Below are 19,427 nucleotides of genomic sequence, written 5' to 3'. Positions count from 1 at the left end.
GGAAGAAATGCATGCAGTCAGTATACGTAGCTGTATGTGGGATCAGACTGTGAACTTGTATTAAACAAATACGAGTTGTTTGATCTTACTGTTTATTAATCAGCTACTCAGTTGTTATTCCTATAATTTTTATAGTGCTTCACTTTGTATGCATTGTTTCATACCTGATATAAATCTTTGTCATTCACAGTCTTTTCCTTGCAAAATGACAAATTACATATTTTGAAAAAGTTTTTTTTTTCTTCCACAAAACATTTTAAGAGCATTAGAACGCGTTACTACTTTTTGATTTATAAAGCTTTAAAATACTTACAGCCTTGTATTCATAAAGCTTTAAATGGCTTAGGAATTACTTTTAAGACTACTGGATTACATGGCACCCTATTGAGATAGCTGGGAAAGTAAACTGTAGACTTGCATGAGTCAGGGCAAAAAAGAAAAAATCTGGAAAGAAGTTATGTATAATGTTACACTTCGGCTTGGCCAGGATGAGGGATGATGGAGGTAGGAAAGCAGTGCTCCCTCCTGGAGGACTGGTTTGGGGTTAGCAGGCATCAGCTCTTGCACCCTTCCACACATCTCGGTAGTCATGGCAAAAACTATGCCGACTTAAAATACGTTCCTGTAAAATGCAAAATATATTGTGCTGGGAAAGGGATGTGATAGAGGAACCTTTTCTGCATGGGCCAGCCTTGAAGTTTCTTTCTCCTGGTTGACCTACGAGGCTGGAACGGACTCCAGCTGTGGTCTGTGGGGAGTGTTGTCCTTTGGGGAGGCTGTCCAAGGCTGCCAGCAGAAGTAGAGCATTAAGTGAGGATTCGCACTCCCGTGTGCTTGCTGCGGGGGCTGGCAGGGGCTTAATCTAATTAGGTTCTGGCAGAACCAAGTAGGATGTGGAGCCGCAACTCCCAGTTCAGTGATGGGTCAGACAAATTGTGACAGCTAAAGAAAATTGAAGATGTGGAGGGAGAGTGGAAACTTTATTTAAGCTACCAGGATTCTTGTTATTGCTAGTATGGCATCAAGATTATTTTCCACCCCTGACAGAAGAAAAAATGCAGGTCATATTTGGAACTGTGACCGTACCTACTAATATTTTTACAGAATTGATGAACAATAACAGAAGCAAGCACAGCAGTCTCTGGAAAAACTCTCTGGGGTAGGTTGTCTCAGAAAGATTTGGGTTTTTAAGGATTGTTTTGAACACAGAAATCTGACAGACACAGAAGAATGCTTTTAAGTATTTTATTTTAAGTTAGAACTGTATTTATTGGAAAACCTTCATGAAACATCTTGATCAATGCTGACCTCCCTTCCCCCATACCAATTCTTGGTGTTCAGGCTGGACTTTCTGCCAATGTGATAAATTTAGAGATAAAGTACTTTGTAATGTTTAACAGCTAATATAAAAGAGAATTAACATTTATTGGCCACCTATACTGATAGCTGGAGAACAGCAATTGATGGAATGGGGGTGGTACAGAGAGGGGCACAAAGCATGTGTAAGTCTTGTTACCAATGTGAAAGGATTATAGTTTGGCTTTGTCATGTATTTGGAAAATAAGTAAGTGGAAGCAAAGCGAAAACCCACTCTTCATGGTACTTGTTTTTGCCATATTCATGCTCCCACCAACCAGCAGCAAGGTTGTAGTGAAAAGCATAGACCTGATAGCATTATCGTACATAAAACAGACACTTCCACAACTTGTCTTGGACATTGAATGATATATAGATACATAGAATAGATTAAATTGGATCAACAAACTACTTTCTACTTTCACTGTCTGTGTCTCTCTTGTATACTGTTATGCTAGTTTACAGATTCTGTATAATGCAAAGGTTGGACTGGCTGTGTTCGTTCCTTGCAGAGGATTATTCAATCACAAGCGTTGTATAGAAGTGCAGATGAAGGTATTGAGTCCTGTGCAAAAAAGATGTGAACCAACTGTTATTTTTTTAAGGGACAAAACAAGAGCCAGTGATAGCTGGTGTAAAAATCTGTTTGATTTATCTGGATAAATTCTAAAATCTGAAAGGAAAGTTGCTGATACTGTTTATCAAGAAATAGGTAGTCTGTTATGCTTTGTTTGTTGATATTTTTGAAGAGGGTATTTTGGCACTGCGTAAAAGCTTTTGATGAGAATTTAGGTGCCAGGTGTCCTATTCCCAACCCTTATTTCTCTGCTGTGCTGCTGTTAGTTGGAGACAGAGTACTGGCTTACGTGGGTGATTGGTCTGACCTGGCAGGGCAGTTCTGTTAGATAATGCGAACAGGGTGAAGAAGTCCAGTCCATGTGGGGAGCCCTGTTAAGACAGTCCCTGTGCTGCTTGCCTTCAGTCATAGAGCAGAAACTGAAGAAAAATCTGAAATAAACCCCAACAAACTAAACCCCTAACTCTTACGTGTTTGCTAGAAAAAAATATTAATTTTGTGGATTGTCATTTTGATTGACTTTTTTTTATTGTGTAAATTTTTACAGGTACACACCTTGAAATGCTGTCACTTAAAAACAACTACTGCTAATAGCAATGAATTTACATCTTTTGGTCAGAAGAGAGACTAACTTCCCTTAGGATGATACAGTGTCATTCCTGGTTTTCTTCCTGGAAATATGATGCACATTAGTAAGTCTGTAAGTAAAATTCCATTTAAAATCATCATAGTGCTGCAGGTAGATGTGGTAAAAAACAGGGAGTGGCTGTACTAAATAATTACTTTGCTTCTGTGAAATAGTCCAAAATGATATACAGGAAGTGTCTTCTGAAGGCTACATGAATAAACTTGCAGAAGGGATAAGTAAGGCAGTTACGAGAAACATTGGATGATATAAGAAGGATTACTGTCTTGTTTTGGTATTAGTCCCACTGGACTCTTCTAGATGCCTCTGGGTGCTGCTGTTATCCTTATTATGGTTAATCAATATGAAATTTATACTGTAAGTAGACTTCATTAGATTAAAAATTTCGGTCTCTATGTTACAAAGAAAGCCAAGAAGAGTTCAAGAGGAATTACTGTGAAGTTTGGTGCATAGGATCAAATTGTCAGAATCTGATGCTGTGATACCAGATAAATAGCAGAAATGCTACAGATTTAGGACTAGGGAAGGTGGCACTGTGGGGACCAGGGACACGGGCAAAAAAAAAAAACCCCAAAACAACAACAAGACTGCTAACTTGATAGCTTTGGCACTCCCTAAATGATTTGGTTTGCGGTCTCTTTCATCGCGTGCAATCAAGGAAATCTCCAGTAGAAATTTCAGTATTGGCTGTGTTGTACTATTTTCTAAATTATGTTGGATAAATTATAGAAAGTAAATATATTTTATCAACATTATTATAGAAATGATGGAATAAAATAGTAGTGGAGTAAGTCAGAAGTGGATCCAAAGCAGTCCTTATCTTGAATAAAGCTGAAGTGTGGCTAAATCCCAGACAGGAATCAGAACTTGTACTGCTGAATTTGCTTTGAGCGCAGCTGTATCCACTGAGAATATTTTGCTACCTGGAATATAATCCTGTTTTCTCTCTGGTTCCTTATGCTGTATCTAGATTAAGAATAGCACTTCAATAAACACTGCATAGTTATAATGAACACTTCTTGATTTCAGCTCTGAAAAGCTTGGGTTTTGTCATCATTGTTAACTTAATGCCAATTATGACTGTAATTATGGTTGCAGTCCCAAAGTACTTCATCCTCGCTGAATGCCTTTATTAAAACATTGCTATTGCTTTGACAGCGTGCACAAATTGCGCTCAGGATTACGTAGACACAAGAGCCTAAAAAGAATTTAGAAACCTTTAATCAGAATATTCTTAAAGTTATATAAAATAACTTCCTATTTCGTTCTTAGCTGTGGCTAACTCACTGTACTGTGGAATGAGGAGTAAAAAATAACTTTGCAGGTTTCATGTTGGGAAATGCAGTTATACTATCTTGAGAATGAACTTCATGGTACCATTATAAGGATGAGGAAAAAGCTAAAAGCTATTCATTGGTGAAGGTAGCATACCCTTATACTACAATTTTACAAAGATGAGCATTGCTACAGCTAGGAATGTGTTTCTGAAAGCTCTTTGTTCAAAATTACTTTGCAATGTTTTCCAACACCAATTATCAGATATTTGCAAGTAAAAGGTCTCTTTCTGAGATGTATCTCCCTTCCAGTCAATAAAATTTAAGCAGGATCAGAGGCTTCTGGGTGGCTTTAAAAGACAGGGCACTTAAAAGTGATTTTGGGTTCTTGCTTTTGTGATAAAATTAATTCAAAATTGAAGACTGTTGTTTATATGATACTGGATCGTAAGCTGCAAACCAAAAGTCACTTAATACAGCAGGGACCATGAAAGCACAAGTAAACTGAGAAGATGAACACGTGTGAGGTTATTCAAAGGAAGAACAAAATGTTAATGGGTCTTCTGGTGTCAAGTTTCTGTTCAGGTAGGGAAGTCGGCTTCCCCTCGGCTTTGGTACATGGCTTTCCAAAATATGTCCTTCACTGTCTAGCTTTTTTAAACATTACCACTGCTGCTGATGTTTATTATGCTTGTGACATAGCTAAAGTGAAAAAGGAAAACACAAAGCAGGAGCATATGCAGCCAATTAACCTTTAGATGGAGCTCTTTCTCCTTGGATGATGTGAAAGTTGCAAATACTTAAGGTACCTAATAAGTAAAGTAAGAATGGACTGATTTGTGCTGTAGTTCAGAATAGAATTTTTTTTTAAAAATGCATGTCTCTGCCAAAGAAAGAAACGTGTATCCTGTTCATACCTGTTAAAATATCTCTTAAAAGAACTAAATATTGATAAGGAAAAGAAGATGTATTATAATATTTTGGAAAATATGCAAGTATATTCTGTTTAACTCGAGGATAATTTTGTAATATGAAAGAATGTGAACACTGCATGTAAGATAATGTTACACAGCGAGCTGAGCTTCTGAGCATTTAAGTCTTTCTCATGGAGATGAGGAAAAGTAAGTTTGTTTTTTCCCTGTGAGTGGCAATGTGTTTGTGGGAGTGATCCTCAAAAGGACAAGAGCTGTTTGTTTCCTATCATGATTAACACACACCTTCATTAACAAGAGTTTCACGGTTTATCAGATTTAACTCCAGCATACCCAAGGCAATTCTGTTAGTGGGTCCTTGGGAAGTTGTCAATCTACCTTTGGATTAAGTGCCACTTCAGAATGATGTGTTCTCCAACATGCATAGTTCCAGGTCTCTGCCCTTATGCAGGATAAACCTGTTCAAGTGATCTATAGATTCGGTGGTGCCCACCAACAGCTCATCAGCTACTCCAGAGCGTGCAGTTAATCTAGCCTGCAGTTTTTTTGCTGTCGAGAAATTTGGGGTTGGCTATGGGCCATATTGTTCTGGCAGCAGTAGCAGCCTGCTTCTGCCTTTCCTGTACCACTCTGTTACGAGACAGGGGCATATCCATGATTTGATGAGAGAGTAGAATCATCCCACAGGGACAAAGTGTCTGGAGTTGTCCTGGTGGCAAATGACCAATATATTTAGCCCAAGGACTTCTCCCTTTTTTCTCATACAACTTGAATTGTTAAGAACAGAACTGACCTGATGGGTACATTGGTCCATGTAGGCCAATACTTGATCTCCAGCAGTGGCATTTTAGAGTAATACTGTTTAGGGTGATTGTGTGAGCCTAGTCACTCTTGGTTATCCATTCTCTTTATAGTCCTCCTGCATCCACACTTGATATATTAGGGATGTGTTCTGTGTGTTTTGGTAGTGTGGGATTATACAAATAACAGTTCTGTATTCAGATGGATATGTCACCTTCATGACTTTGAAAATGTTCATTGTATGTCCCCTTCAGCCTTTTCCTTTCCGGATGGAAGAGATCTAGCTTTCCAGCCATCCCTTGTAAAAGCCACTGTGTTCCATCCCCTTGGATCAATTTAGTTGCCGATGTCTCCCACCACTGTATCTTCTTAAGAGAGAGGCCAAAACTGGACCCAGTACTCATGATATGGTGTAGCCTGGTAAATATGTTTTTGCCATCACTAGTAGGCAGCCATATACCTTGCAGCAACCTACCAGTGCAGGTTCTTAGGACTTTTCTGAGCTTGGTGTGGGCCTGAGCTGCTTTTGGCTTGTTCTCAACAGTTGTCTAGTGGGCAAGTGACTATCACTTGACCTAGTGTACTTTTGAGATGAGCATTTCTGGTAAAGGCTTGAGATTGGATACTCACTGCCTAGCAACCAACAGTCCTCTGTGGCAGATGGGGCTACAGGGAAGCTATTGTGCCATTGCAATAGAACAAACAAACCCAAACCAAACAAAAAAAACTAACCCCAACCATCTATGGGAAATGCACTAATATGTGGTCCAGCTTTCATTTTTCATCTTCTTTGAGACAGCATTATTCTGAAATGAAGCTAGGATAATGTCAAAGCAATAAGAAACTAGGAGGCTTTGGACTAGGGACAGACACTGTGGAATGCAGTACAAACATTTTTAATGATTTTTTAATTATTAGCTTAATAAGCATTTAATCATTAAGCAATTTTAAATATAAATTATATTACTTAAACTTTAAAGGTGCTTTAAAATTACTTATTTTCAGGTCACTCATGTTTTTTTCAGCCTTGCTAAAGACTGTTTCCAGGAACAGCACACAAAGCATTAATAAGTGACTGTGACACATTCTTACAGAGAACTTTCCTGCTTATTACTGGTTGCCACACCAACTTTGTCTGGCCAGTGTAGGTGAAACAGGGCCCATTCTGTTGCCCTTAGGATACAGCAGAAAGTAGGCTACACAAGTGAAATATTTATCGAGGTACGCAATGCTCTGACTTTGCAAGCTTGTTAGGCTCAGAGTTAAAATTTATTTAAGCTATATGGAAATAAAAGCCCTGCCCAACCAAACAAACCACAAAACTCAAACCCGAAACACCCCAGACTTGCAGATAAAAAGATCTGTGAAAGATATGAAGGGAGCTGTGCATGAACTGCTTACACTGAGGTTACATCAGAAGTGGAATTATTGACAGTGGCAGCTAGCCTTTCAGTCTTTGTGCACCTCAATTTGCATCTGTTGGACAGATGCAATTCAGAAGCCTTTGTAAGGAATTCATATGCAAGGTAGTGTTTCCCTTGAGCTGCTGTCATCAGAGCATGGCTTTTAGAGACTGTGCTTCTCACAACACCCTTCTAGATTTCCTTTCTTCACAGAGGATGTAAACTCTTACAGCTTGTTTTCCACTTCAATTTTTTTTTCGGAGTCTAAACAGATTCAATGTTTTATCCTGAAATACGATCTTCCCTGTCCAGGAGAGCACCTGACTGTTCTTACTTAAACTAAGGATTGCTTCATTTCTTTAGATATGTAGATACCACTTTGATAACTTCAGGCAATGCCTTGTTCAATGTGAGTTAAAATGTTTCACCTGCTTTCATGGAATCATAAAATGGTTTGGGTTGGGAGAGACCTTAAAGATCACTTAGTTCCAACCCCCCTGCCATGGGCAGGGACACCCTCCACCAGACCAGGTTGCCCAAAGCCCCATCCAACCTGGCCTTGAACACTTCCAGGGATGGGGCATCCACAGCCCCTGTGGGCAACCTGTTCCAGTGCCCCACCACCCTCACAGGGAAGAATTTCTTCCTAATATCTAGTCTAAATCTCCCCTCCTTCAGCTTAAGGCCATTACCCCTTGTCCTGTCACTCCATGCCCTTGTAAACAGTCCCTCTCCAGCTTTCCTGTAGCCCCTTTAGGTACTGGAAGGCTGCTCTAAGGTCTCCCTGGAGCCTTCTAGGAGGGTGTTGTGCGGGAAAGTGTCAAATGCTTTGCATAAGTCCAGGTAGATCACATCAATTGCTCTTCCCTTATCCCCCAATGCTGTAACCCTGGCGTAGGCCGCTAAATTTGTCAGGCACAATTTGCAGTAGTTGAAAAGGATGGTCTGTGGTGCTCACAGAGGTAGACAGAATCCAGAACAGATTAATGGAAAATATGGGCAAATTAGACACATCGAATCCATTAATTGATTAATACCAATGTAATAAATGTGATTCTTTAATAGGAATTAAAGATCTTAAACCGTCTTACTTGTTAATATCAAACTTTTGAGAAGAATGAATATTGTCCAAAGCCAACAGTACAGAGAAGTTTTGTTCGAATTAATCTAAAGCTTCTCAATGTTGAAACATATGTATGGGAGATATTTCTGGCAACTCAAGATAGCCTGAATCAAAAGACACTGACATAAATACTGTTTTCTGCTTAACTGCCAGTGTGGCCTATCATTACATATCCTTGCCTGTGTGTTACAAAGTCTTTCTTTGTTTAGCTGCTCTTGACTTTGTCTTTTTACTCTGCTCTTGACTTTGTCAAGACCTACCACAACCTGATTCAACTATTCTGTCTGGCTCCTGGTAAGATCCCTGCAGGATGTGGTAAATCTTTATTAGTTTCATTAGACTTTCATTAGACAGAATAATCAGAGTCATGCCAACAAATCCTCTTGTTATTGCTGTATGAATCTTGCATCGTAGCTGCTTGTTTCTTAGTAGTGAGTAGCTGAATGTTCTGCAAGTGCAAGAGGTAAATAAATCTTTGCTGGGCAAAGGTGTCGGGCTTCTATTTATTTCCAGAAATCCTGAAACTCTTCCTCAAGCCTTTACTCATACTTACCTTCCATGAATGAAGTAATTGAGTAGCTGTTTCACCTGTTGTCTAGCAGCATCCTACAAGGTACCAGTAACTGTTTAGAACAGGATGTGATGGGAAGCAGTGCTGCCCTATGAAGCCCAACCTGTGAGTAATAGGCAGAACGTTACTTCTCTCTTGAATTTGTCTTTGCATGTACTATGGAGAGAATAGCCAAGAACTTCTCTAATGGAAATATCTTACATAGATATTTCAGATTCCATTTTCCTACACAGTGTTGTAATTAAAGAAATTACAGGGGGACAGGATGACTTCTAACCTTCTAAAATAATTTGTCATTTGGTATGGTAGAAATTTAAAAGCACTTAAGAAGTGTGATCATTTGGAGAAAAAGCACAGAGTCAGGCTCAGACTTGTGATACAAAGGCAATCAAAGTTTCAGTTAGAAGTATTCAATACTTCTTTTGTGACTTTTTTTTTTCAAATACATATATGGTTTCAGCAACAACATTTTTTATATACTGGTGATCTCCGCGTGATGTGTAAACTTGCATATTGTGTTAACTACTGTGAAATTAATTACATTTTGTACTGTGCTTACACATCCTTGTCCTCTAATCAGCATTCCTGCAGATTTCTTCTAATATTGGATCATTTTTAGCAGGCTTTTTTTTTTGTACTTGTGATTCTAAAGACGCTTCCCTGCTAATTTATTACTTGGGATTGATTGTCAAATGTGAATATGGATTTAGCTCTATGTGCTCAAATTCTGATTGCTTAGTGCTGAAACATTGACCTGGACAGCAACAACAACTTATGTTTTCCTTACTGTGGTGCCTCTCTACATTAATAAAACATAAAGGCTCTCCAGATTAATGATTATATGTCAGTAGTAAGTTTTGCCTGTTCTGAGAAAGAGCTGAGCTGCTTGGAAATGCTGGAATACAGATGCCAGTTCTCCTGCTCAGTGGTGCTACCAGGTCACACTGCTTTTGTCTAATCTTACAAGCAGTAGTGCTGGTTTTTAAAAAAACACAACAAACAAAAAAACCCAAATCCCAAAACCATACAATTGAGAGCATGTCTGTATTTCTAATTAGTTAATACCGATTTGCTTGTGGTACTTAAGGAGCTGTGAGCAGTCCTGCTCTTTATGCGCAAGGTCATATTTTGGAAGGCAATTCCTGTCTTGGGGAGGGCAGGGAAGTAGAGTTTTTTTAAAATTTAAATTCATGGGCTGTCACCACAGTTGTTCCTAGCTGTTTTCTGTGTTCCATCTTACCAAGTGTGTTACAGAAATAATTTAATGTGCATGTGTTGCTCTGTGTGCCTGAGATTGCCTTCCTGGTATTCTGTTACAAAGCAGCTCGCACTCTACTCTCTGCCACTTCAATTTGCCTTTTTGCTTTTTGCAATCAAGGAACACTTTTTACTGTATTTTAATACTGCTATGGTTGAACCTGTTTCAAAAAGGACGTGTGTTTCTGTTTGTTAAAAAGGATTGATTGGCTGTTACCTTAAGAGATTTCATGATTTAAATTTCTGGAATGTTTTTCATTACCAAAGCACTGTAGTTGAATGTTATTCAAACCTGCTGCACATACAGTCCAGGGATCAACTGGCTTTATTTCAGAAGACAACCTGATGCATTCAAACATTTGTTCTGTCACTTGTTCTGCATCTTCTGTGCAGGGATAAAATGGTTGGGGTCTTCTCATTAGTACTAAATGGCCACTGCACAATTTCTGGAACTCCTGCTCAGATGATAGAGTTGAAAGAAGTTTTGCTATAGTAATCTTTCAGGAATTGTACCTTATTTTTCTTAAATGTCTTTCCTAGAGTGGTGTACTTGTATGTTTATAAATCTTCCTTTTATGTATACATTCATAGTTTAATCCTCCTGTGATTCAGACACTGACCTACTCAAATATTTCTTCTATGAGAAATAAAGACTTTAACAGACTGAATGTAGTCTGCGCAGTTGTTGATAAATTTTCAAAGTTTTGGATTGCTTTGAAAGGCCCGTACATGATTTCATGATGACATCTATATCTTAAAACTGGGGAGTAGGGTGGGGATGCAGAGTAATTTCATATTAGAAACAGACTTTTGCTCACAATGTTCAGAAGGAAACTAATTTATATCAAAAATTAAATAAATTGGAAGAAAAGCAAGTTTACAGAACAGTATGAGTATTTTTTAATGATGTGAATGGCTAGTTACTTATCTTCATTTCTAGTTTTAATGTTTGGTTTTATTTATATTTATGTATCTTCTATCCACATTCCTTTTCTAGTCTAATTAAATTTTTTTTAGTAGCATAAATTTTTAGGAAGTTGAAAAGCTAGGCAAATAAATCTATTGTGCTATATTACTTTGGAATTTGATTCTATTGTTTTCTGCTTTCTTAAGGAAAAGAGATGAAGTAATAAGGGGGGGATGGGGGAACTCTAGGTCACACAGATGCCTCTGAAGGGCTCACGGGAGTATTTCTGAAGTATCCCTCAGGGTTTGAGTGCTGTGGGCATATAAAACTGACTGTTAAGGTAAGAGTATGAAATAGCACCCAGAACTGAGATACTAAGTGTTTGGTAGCAAATAGATTAATCCTACTGACTTTTCTACCACCAGAAAGTTTCAGAAGTGTGTCTCTGCAGGCATGGAACGCAGCCTGCTACTCTTGCCATTTTGCTGTGGTGACTTCAGTCTAAAATCTTTGTGTTGCTCATAGAAACACATTTGCAATTCCACATACCCTTCTACTTGTATCCAATAAATTCAGGATTTATGGCTTAATTTTCTGCAGCAAGAGAAGGTAAAATACTTTTAAGAAAAGGAATGAAGATAAAATAGGGAGGTTTCAGCCTAAAGAGAATCCTCTCTTCCTTTCAGGCCTGCACTTTGGTGTCTTAGAAAGTAAAGGCGTGTCGTAAATGTGTCATTTGTCAGTGATTCCATCATTCCTTATTGCTAATACTTATGAAAATCTAGATAAAAAGAGTCTAAAAAAGAAATCAAATGCCTGAGTGTTAAAATGGGTATCTCATTGACCAGTCAGTTATATTAACCACCCATTTTTTCTAATGACTCTACGCAGTGGCTGTGAAACAGAAATCGTATTAATTGTTGAGAAGTGAAGAAATTGGTCTGTGTACTGAAAACACCCTGTTGATGGCCATTGATCATCAGTAAAAATAAACATTTATGTCAACTCATTTTGAGAAGAAAAACTGTGGTAAGTACTCTTAAAGCCTGAGCTCATCTTGAGGCAAATTACTAACTTCTCTACTATTATAGCAAAAGAAACAGTTACTTGGTTTGATTTCAGGTTTCGTGCTTTCATTTTTGGGGTGGTGGGGTTTTTTTGGTTGTTTTGGGTTTTTTAAGCTTCAGAACCTATAGCTGGCTGTTAGATTTATAAGAACAATTCAGAATCTCATGAAATCCAGTTTTAAAATTGGCAGTATTTATAATGCCTTCCTTTACACTTTTATTTTTTCTAATATTATATAAGAAAGTTTTGGGTTTCAGATCTTTTAATAAGTTATCTATTTCCTTATTTAATGAAGAAGCAATTGCTGCATAACAGCTTAAAATAATATTGGTAAGAAAATAATTAAGTTGAAATGTGGAAAAGGAGCATGTTATTTTAGCTGATGGACAAAAAGCAAATGTTGTAAACAGCCTTATTAAATTTTCCTAGGATTTAAGTTTTCCTAGGGTTTATGTATGTAGATGATGAGTGCTTGTCCTTTTTGAGCTGCATTGTTGAAGGACTTAGAATTTTCTTAGTAGTAATCCCTTCTAGAAAAGTGGCTTGTTTTTTCTATTACAGACTTTGTGCTCTCCATAGATATTAAAACTTTTAAAGTATTAAGGATCAAATATTCCATATTTGGTATATTGAAATATCTTGAAATTATTGTTATCTGATTATAAAAGACAGAGATATCTAAATAGCTATCTAGAAGTCCAAAAGACTTAGACTGAACTATCTTGAAATATCATTATTCTAAGGCTCTTTAACAGCACCTGGTTTTGTTTGTGTTCGTAAATGTTGTTCGCTTTACCTTTCCTTGTGCTTCTGGATATTCTTCTTTGTATTTTATCTTTTTTTCAGACTGTATATTGAAGGTCTCTCCCTACTGCTTTGGAAGACCAGAACGTCTTAAAATGTTGGCACCTGCTTTTCTGACAGAGAAAGAACAGTCATACTGAACGAAGGGATCGCAACAACTCAGCAACTGGTGCATTTCCCTTTAGCATGGCAAAGCGTTTTGAGAAGGTTCTGACATTGGCTAACATCCTGCAGTGACAATTTCACAGGTTTGGAGGCTCTCCGAGAACTGGAATTGCCCTACACTTGCTTCCTGAATCAGCAGTTGAACAGCTTCCCACTTCGCTCGCTGCAGCCTCTGCATCACCCCTCCCGAAGCTGCCAGGCTGCCTGGTCGCACACGCCGGCCGCGCGTCTGCTTGCCAGCCCTTTCCCTGGATGCTCCCAGGCGCCTGCCATACCGCCGGGTTGCCAGGGTGTGAAACTGTGCCAACCTCTGCGAATGGAGAGGCCTAAAATCACAAATGTGTTCAGGAGGATTTAAAAAGCAATCTGGCACCATAATAAAATTCACCAGACCTTGTGTCAGTGGAGGCTTCGTTATGTAAGATGCCAGAACTTTGTTGTTCTCTGATTCGCAGCAGATATCTCAGCTTCCATTTACATGCGTATATACTGGCATACACATGTCTACATACAATCTATGTAATCACACACACACATATATTCTCTCAGCTTGAAGTTTATTCTTGACTATATACCCCTGAGCTGAGAGTAGCACAGACTAGTTGTACCGCTTTCTGAGTGTGTAAACTATCCTTTCCGTAACTATAAAGTGAAAAAATATGCTTTTAACCTACACCTAGAGCCTTGAGAAAATTCAAAACTTATGTAAAACTATTTTTCAGTTGACTATACAGGACACAATGTTGCTGACTACTAGAAATTGTATAGAAGTGCTGTCTGCAGGTGTTAATTTGTAAGGATGTTTTGCTGGCCTGTGGCAGCAGGGAAAATGAAAACTGAAGTACAAGGGCATTTTTTCCCACCTTTCTCATGGAAGAAGCAGAACTATGGAGAATGATCATAAGAGTCTTCATGAGTACCTGTGTAGAACGAACTGTTGTACAGAAATACTGACTGTGGTGAAGGTGAGTAGCTGTGGGACTAATTGCTAATGCAATTCTGTGCCAGTACGAGCTGGATGGAAAAATGCTGTTAAGCTGGTTCTAAGGAGGATCTTTTGGTAGGCCTTCTAATTCTCTCCAGGAAAAAAAAAGTCACCCTCGTTCCTGGTTAGGGGTACACATCCCTGTCCTTCCGACACAGCTTTGTTATGATACTTAGTACATTCTCATTTCTACGCAAGGGCGGTTGAACGTATAGTTCAAAATTATGTCCCATGGAGGAGTATTAGTCACAGATGTATTGCAGTGCCCTGGGACTGCAGTTCATCTGTAAAGAGCCCAAATGAGCTACCTGCCTGTTCGTGTCCCTTAGTAGTTACTAAGAGCAGAAAATAAAGCTCTATAACCACAAAAGCTTGTAGCTTCAATTTAGTTATTGCATTTGTTATGGTTTGAGTACCTTTAAATGAAAGCTCAAGATCACTTGAGAGAGGCTACTGCATCAGCTGAGGCAGACTTTTAGATGATGACATTAGTGTACCTTTTATATTTCAGTGCTAACATCACTTAACCTTTCTTGATATTTTATTGTTTCCTGGAGAAATTATTTTTTAGTGTGTCACTTTGCTTCACAGAGAACAGCTATTCTTTCCCGTTTCGCCGTTTGTAGCCGCAGTGATCCATCTCACTGTAAAAGTATATATACCCTGGTAGAAAGCAGAACAATTTTTGCAGGCTGTCAGTGTTAATAATTTGTTCCATTTTGTCATAAGAATAAATCTCATTTCAATGTGTTTTGTAAACACCTAAGTATAGCACAGGAGATAGAGAATTTGGGGGCAGGTAATGATATAGTGCTTTTCTCTGAAAAAGATTATTCGTGTGGAAGATGGCGTACCTGTTTTTGTGACTTTATGTAATCTTTTTTAAACTATTTGGCATTCTTGAAGTTTCTGATTTATTTTTTTTTGCTTTTATGAAGGGATACATGCATAGTGTGAGAAATCTCATTTTGCAGAGAAAACAAGATCATAATGGAAGTGTAGGGTGTCCCTTCTTGTAAACAGAGAGTTTTGTTTATTTTGGGGATGTGTTTCTTTGACCAGCAGTATTCCATTGCAAAGTTTTGAGGAAAAAATGATTAATTTTCCTTCATATCTCATTAGTCTTTACTGAAATTTGAAAATGAATAGTGACTCAGTCCTTCAGAAACTAATGCTTTAATGTAGTTTAATTTTTTTGAAATTCTTAAGTCAAGATTCAAGTAGGGAAACCCTTTTCTAACAACAGAGAGAAATATTTATAATCTTTGAGTGTGTTGCCTCACAAGTCTTGCTGTGTTTCTGCATAATCTTTCATGGCTCCCCTATAGGAGACCCACGCGTAAGGCTTAGGGTGGTTTGTCAAGTGCTTGAAAAGTTTGCTCATTATGTTTTATTAATGATTTTCTTTTTCATACAATGAAACAATCAGTGATGTTGTTAGGAGAAGAAAATCTGGATTTAGAAGAGGAGAGGGATCTCTGTCTTCCCATCCTCCTCATTTGGGAAGGTATTTGACTTGTTTTCATAAGAGGGAGTCTGTCTTTACCCCCCTCAATTTTCTTTCTTTTTTTCTTTCCTTCTGGGGTTCAACATCAGTCGTGTTAAGAACCCAGGCACTTCTCTGAACGTTTGCCAAATCTGCTAAATTCCTCTGGTGCTCACAACAGAAGATATTATGGCAGCTTTTGGAGAATCAGCTGGAGAAGAGTCTGTTGCTGCAATTTTTTCCTGTGGGATGCCAAGATGATGGAGTGTTCCATGTTACCACATAGAGCTATAAGCAGCTTGTAGTCTAATAATTACAGTGCAGAATACTGAATGCGCAAAGACATGTCATTTTACAAACTTGAATTAAAGGATGTACAACTGGGAAGATTTCATTGCATCCTCTGTATTTTGAACTTATATTAAAAAAGATTCATAGAATGATGTACTTGTCTATAAATTTTCATATACTGCTAAAGCCATATGAAATGTTTTTGGGGGTTTGAGTTTTTTATTTTGTTTTAAACTGGCAGATCAGACTAAAAGTGTTTGATGAAATAAATGGTCCTGGGTTTTGATCAAACCTTTCCTCATAATGCATCAGAAATTGCTTACTTTATTGTTTCTGTCTGAACCTTTTCTAGTCCCATCTTTGTTTAGTCCCAATTCCCATGACAGACCACTAGTAACGTTTTCTTGAAGTAGAGACTCACTTGTCTGATTACATTTCAGGCTTGCCTGTGCTTACAGCTGTCGGTGAGTTGGGTGGCTTGGTCGGTGAGACAAACCTTTTTTTCTTCTGGTATCCCAAGACTTCACGTGTGCTACTAGACTGTTGTAGAAAAGAACCTTGTGGAAAGGAATATTTTTGGTGATTTATTGGACTGCGTATGGATTATTAGTGGTGAGAACAATTCCTGTGGCTTTGCTGTCCCAGTGTGCTGCTCAGGTTCTGCAATCGGCCATTTTGGATGGAGGCTCTGGCATCATGTTGCTTTCCATGGTTTCACGTCTTCTTATCACTCTAATGGATGCCAGCTGATTTCATGGTTGCTGTTAAACATGTTAGTGGTGGGCTTTACTGTAACTTGAATGGTACTGGGCTTACTGATATGATAATTTTTTTTTCCTCTTTAAGCTGATGGCCACAGTTTCTCTGGTGTCCATACAGGTCCACTGCTCTGCTGATTGGATGTCAGGAGTCACAGAGCCGCACTAGTTGACAAACATGATCTGTTTTGAACCACAGAATCACTTGCTTTGGGTAATAAGATCCTCTGTGTAGAGGACATGTAGAAAACTTATGTAGCTTTGGATTCTAGGTGCTGGTTGGCACAATGGCCAACGATATTCCAGTGCTGTGTAGGGAAGCCTCTTGGGATGGTTTTGAGATATGTTTTTAGCTAGAGAATTGAGTAGCTTCTTAATGATAGGAGTGAGAGGGAGACTGTAGAGGAAAAACAAAACCAGGAATGACTTTTTAATATAGATGGCTCAATGGCATTTGTTTGGACTATGTTTTATGACTTATGTTGAGGTTGGGTGCATCTTTAGGTTTTCTGTGTGTATAAATGACTCACGTGTATGTTAGTCTATGTTTACTTAAGCTGCAGGTATGTAATTAGAATAGAAAAAGGAAAAAGGTAAGGAGAAAGATTAGAAAAAAATTAGCAGCTGTATTCACCCTAGAATAGGATAGCAGTATAAAATAAAAACGTTTTCTTGTTCATCTCCAGTAAATAGTTGTGTTAACAATAGTACTGTGCTAGTGCAAGTTAAAAGCAGTGATACATGAATCTTGCAAAATGTTTTCACTTTTTATTTTGTTAAACTGTTCTTATGGGATATTTTTTCTGCTTTGCTTAGTAGTATACCAATACTGAGAGTGTGTGTGTGCCAGGAATCTGCATCAGTGTGGTTTCCACTGCTGTTTAACCCTAGCAATTGCATTTCCAGTGAAGAAATTGATACAGCCTTCTACCTTTCCTCCCATATGCCAGCACAAATACATATGGCCTCACAGTGAATTTGATCGAATGAACTTGTTGGTTTTGTTCTCAAACTCTGATCACTTGCTGTTGCAATTCACTGCGTGTGAATGCTTTTGCTAACACGAGAAAGGAGGTGGCTCTGGTTTATGAGTGAGGAACTGAATGATGGAATTGCTCCTGTTAGCAGCAGATTGAATAAAATGGTTGTTGATATTCTACCATTTTTAAACTCTGTCAAAGATTAAAAGCTGAAAATAATATTTTGGAAGCAACATACAAGAATGAATGATGCTGCCTCCAAGCACAGTTAGCTCGAGTTTCATGTCTCTCATTTGGATATCTCTGTGCATGGGAACTGCTAGGGATTCAAGTTTGCAAGCCTACTATGTCTGCTTTGAATTTTGGCTTGGAATCTTACTGGAAGAATGGCATCTTGGTGTTGAAAAGTCAAAATGGGTGTCTCAGCTCATGCCTCTTTCTAACTCCAGTAATTACATGTACTGGCATATTTTGTGTCTAGTCAGACGTGTGTGAAGGATATCTATTTTATAGAGTTCTTTTACTTTTTAAAAGATGATAAATCTCATGAGTTTTCTGCCTCTTATTGTAGTTGAAATTTTGAAGTTTTTTTGGTGGGAGAGCCATATTTTGCTTAATACAGGTATATCCACATTAAGAAATTAAAAAAAAAAAAAAGGCAAGCAGACTAGAGGAACAGGAAAGATCAAACTTAAAATGAAATATGAGCTTGGGTTCATTTGGAGAGAGAGATTTTTCTCAGCCATATGGCAGGATTTATATCTTGGAATAACCTTTAGTTGCTATTACTTACTTCGATTATATAGGAGAAAGTGTTCTTAAAGGCTCTATGATAGCTTAGTTGCTTAGCTTAAGACTTCTTTCACATGCTTATATATCCTTCCTTTCATCCTAAAATACATAGTACAGGCTCTTGGGTGCAATATTTCCTTTAGGAAGAGTACTTTGTGTGCAATGTAAAAAATGAATAATGGCTGAAACATTTTTCCAGTTTTTCCTCACATCACAGCCCAAATTCTGTATAGCCTCCTGTTTTGTCATCTTGATCAAAACTAAAGTGTCCTGTGTTTGTCTGTTTTAGGACAGAAAATACAAGATTTTTTTTTTTTTTTTGAGTCTCAGTTGCTAATTGTGTTGTCTGTTTTTCCCCTAAACATGAAGGTTGTTCCCTAGAATATATTCCATGTATTATAGTCTAATTTGTTACTAAAGTTCTTCCTTTCCTAAATAAGTAATATTTGCAAAATACAGGCAATATGAGCATTAGTTTGTCATAAAATTGCAGGGGTTTTGTGTATTTTGACAGGATTATTTTGTTTGTTTGTTTTAGCCATCTGTATTTACTCAGTATTCCTTATACGGATTTTCTTCTGTGTGTATACATGTATAGACACACATATACATATGCACACACTGTTTCTCCAACTTTCTTGTAACTGTTCTACTGCTGTAGTGTTGGGGATCAATTAATCTTGAATACAGAGCAGTCTACAAACAGTTCTCTAATAAATTACCTCACAATGCTTTTAATGAGTGATAGTTCCACTTTTTACTTGCTTTATAGGCATCTACGTTAAAGTATTTTGACAAATTGTGATATGATTTTAATACTTTTTATCAAAATAGTCTCCAAATAATTAGACCATACACCTGAGATGTATTTGATTCAGATTTGATAAGTCTGTGGCTCACGAGGTTATAGCTTCTGAACAACAAAACGGTTTCTCAAAGAGAAGAAAAAAACCCAAGTTCTTTGAAAATCAATGTTTTGAGTTCTCTTGAGGCTTATGCTTTGAAGCCTGTGTTTAATTTACTACTTGTCTAGTGGTTAAGTTCCAGTCTGGCTCTTCTGAGTTAAGTGAGCTCAGTCTTCTGCCTCAGCAAGCACCTGCTCACATAGAGGCAGAGGCTATTGGTAGTTTAATGAGATTTATGTGTTTGTTCCTTTTTTTTCCCCCCATTTCTTTCACTTCAGGGTAAGAAAAATGCATTTTCTGTTAAAGCCTGTAGCATCTTCAGAAATGTATCATTATGACCTTTTCA

The 19,427-nt window shown here is 37.9% G+C and overlaps 1 long non-coding RNA gene across 1 annotated transcript; it reads left to right on the top strand.

The window, feature by feature from the left end:
- The first annotated feature begins 2,548 nt into the window (after nt 1-2,548).
- LOC129211857 (uncharacterized) lies at nt 2,549-12,907 on the top strand. Its single transcript, XR_008578994.1, has 3 exons — nt 2,549-2,633; nt 11,739-11,876; nt 12,762-12,907. It is a non-coding gene; the product is annotated as an uncharacterized LOC129211857 (long non-coding RNA).
- Nucleotides 12,908-19,427: the final 6,520 nt, after the last annotated feature.

Source organism: Grus americana, chromosome 12 (genome assembly GCF_028858705.1).
Source record: "Grus americana isolate bGruAme1 chromosome 12, bGruAme1.mat, whole genome shotgun sequence".
NCBI lineage: Eukaryota > Metazoa > Chordata > Aves > Gruiformes > Gruidae > Grus > Grus americana.
The sequence above is the reverse complement of the archived record's forward strand: the minus strand, read 5'-3'. Positions and strand labels throughout refer to the sequence as shown.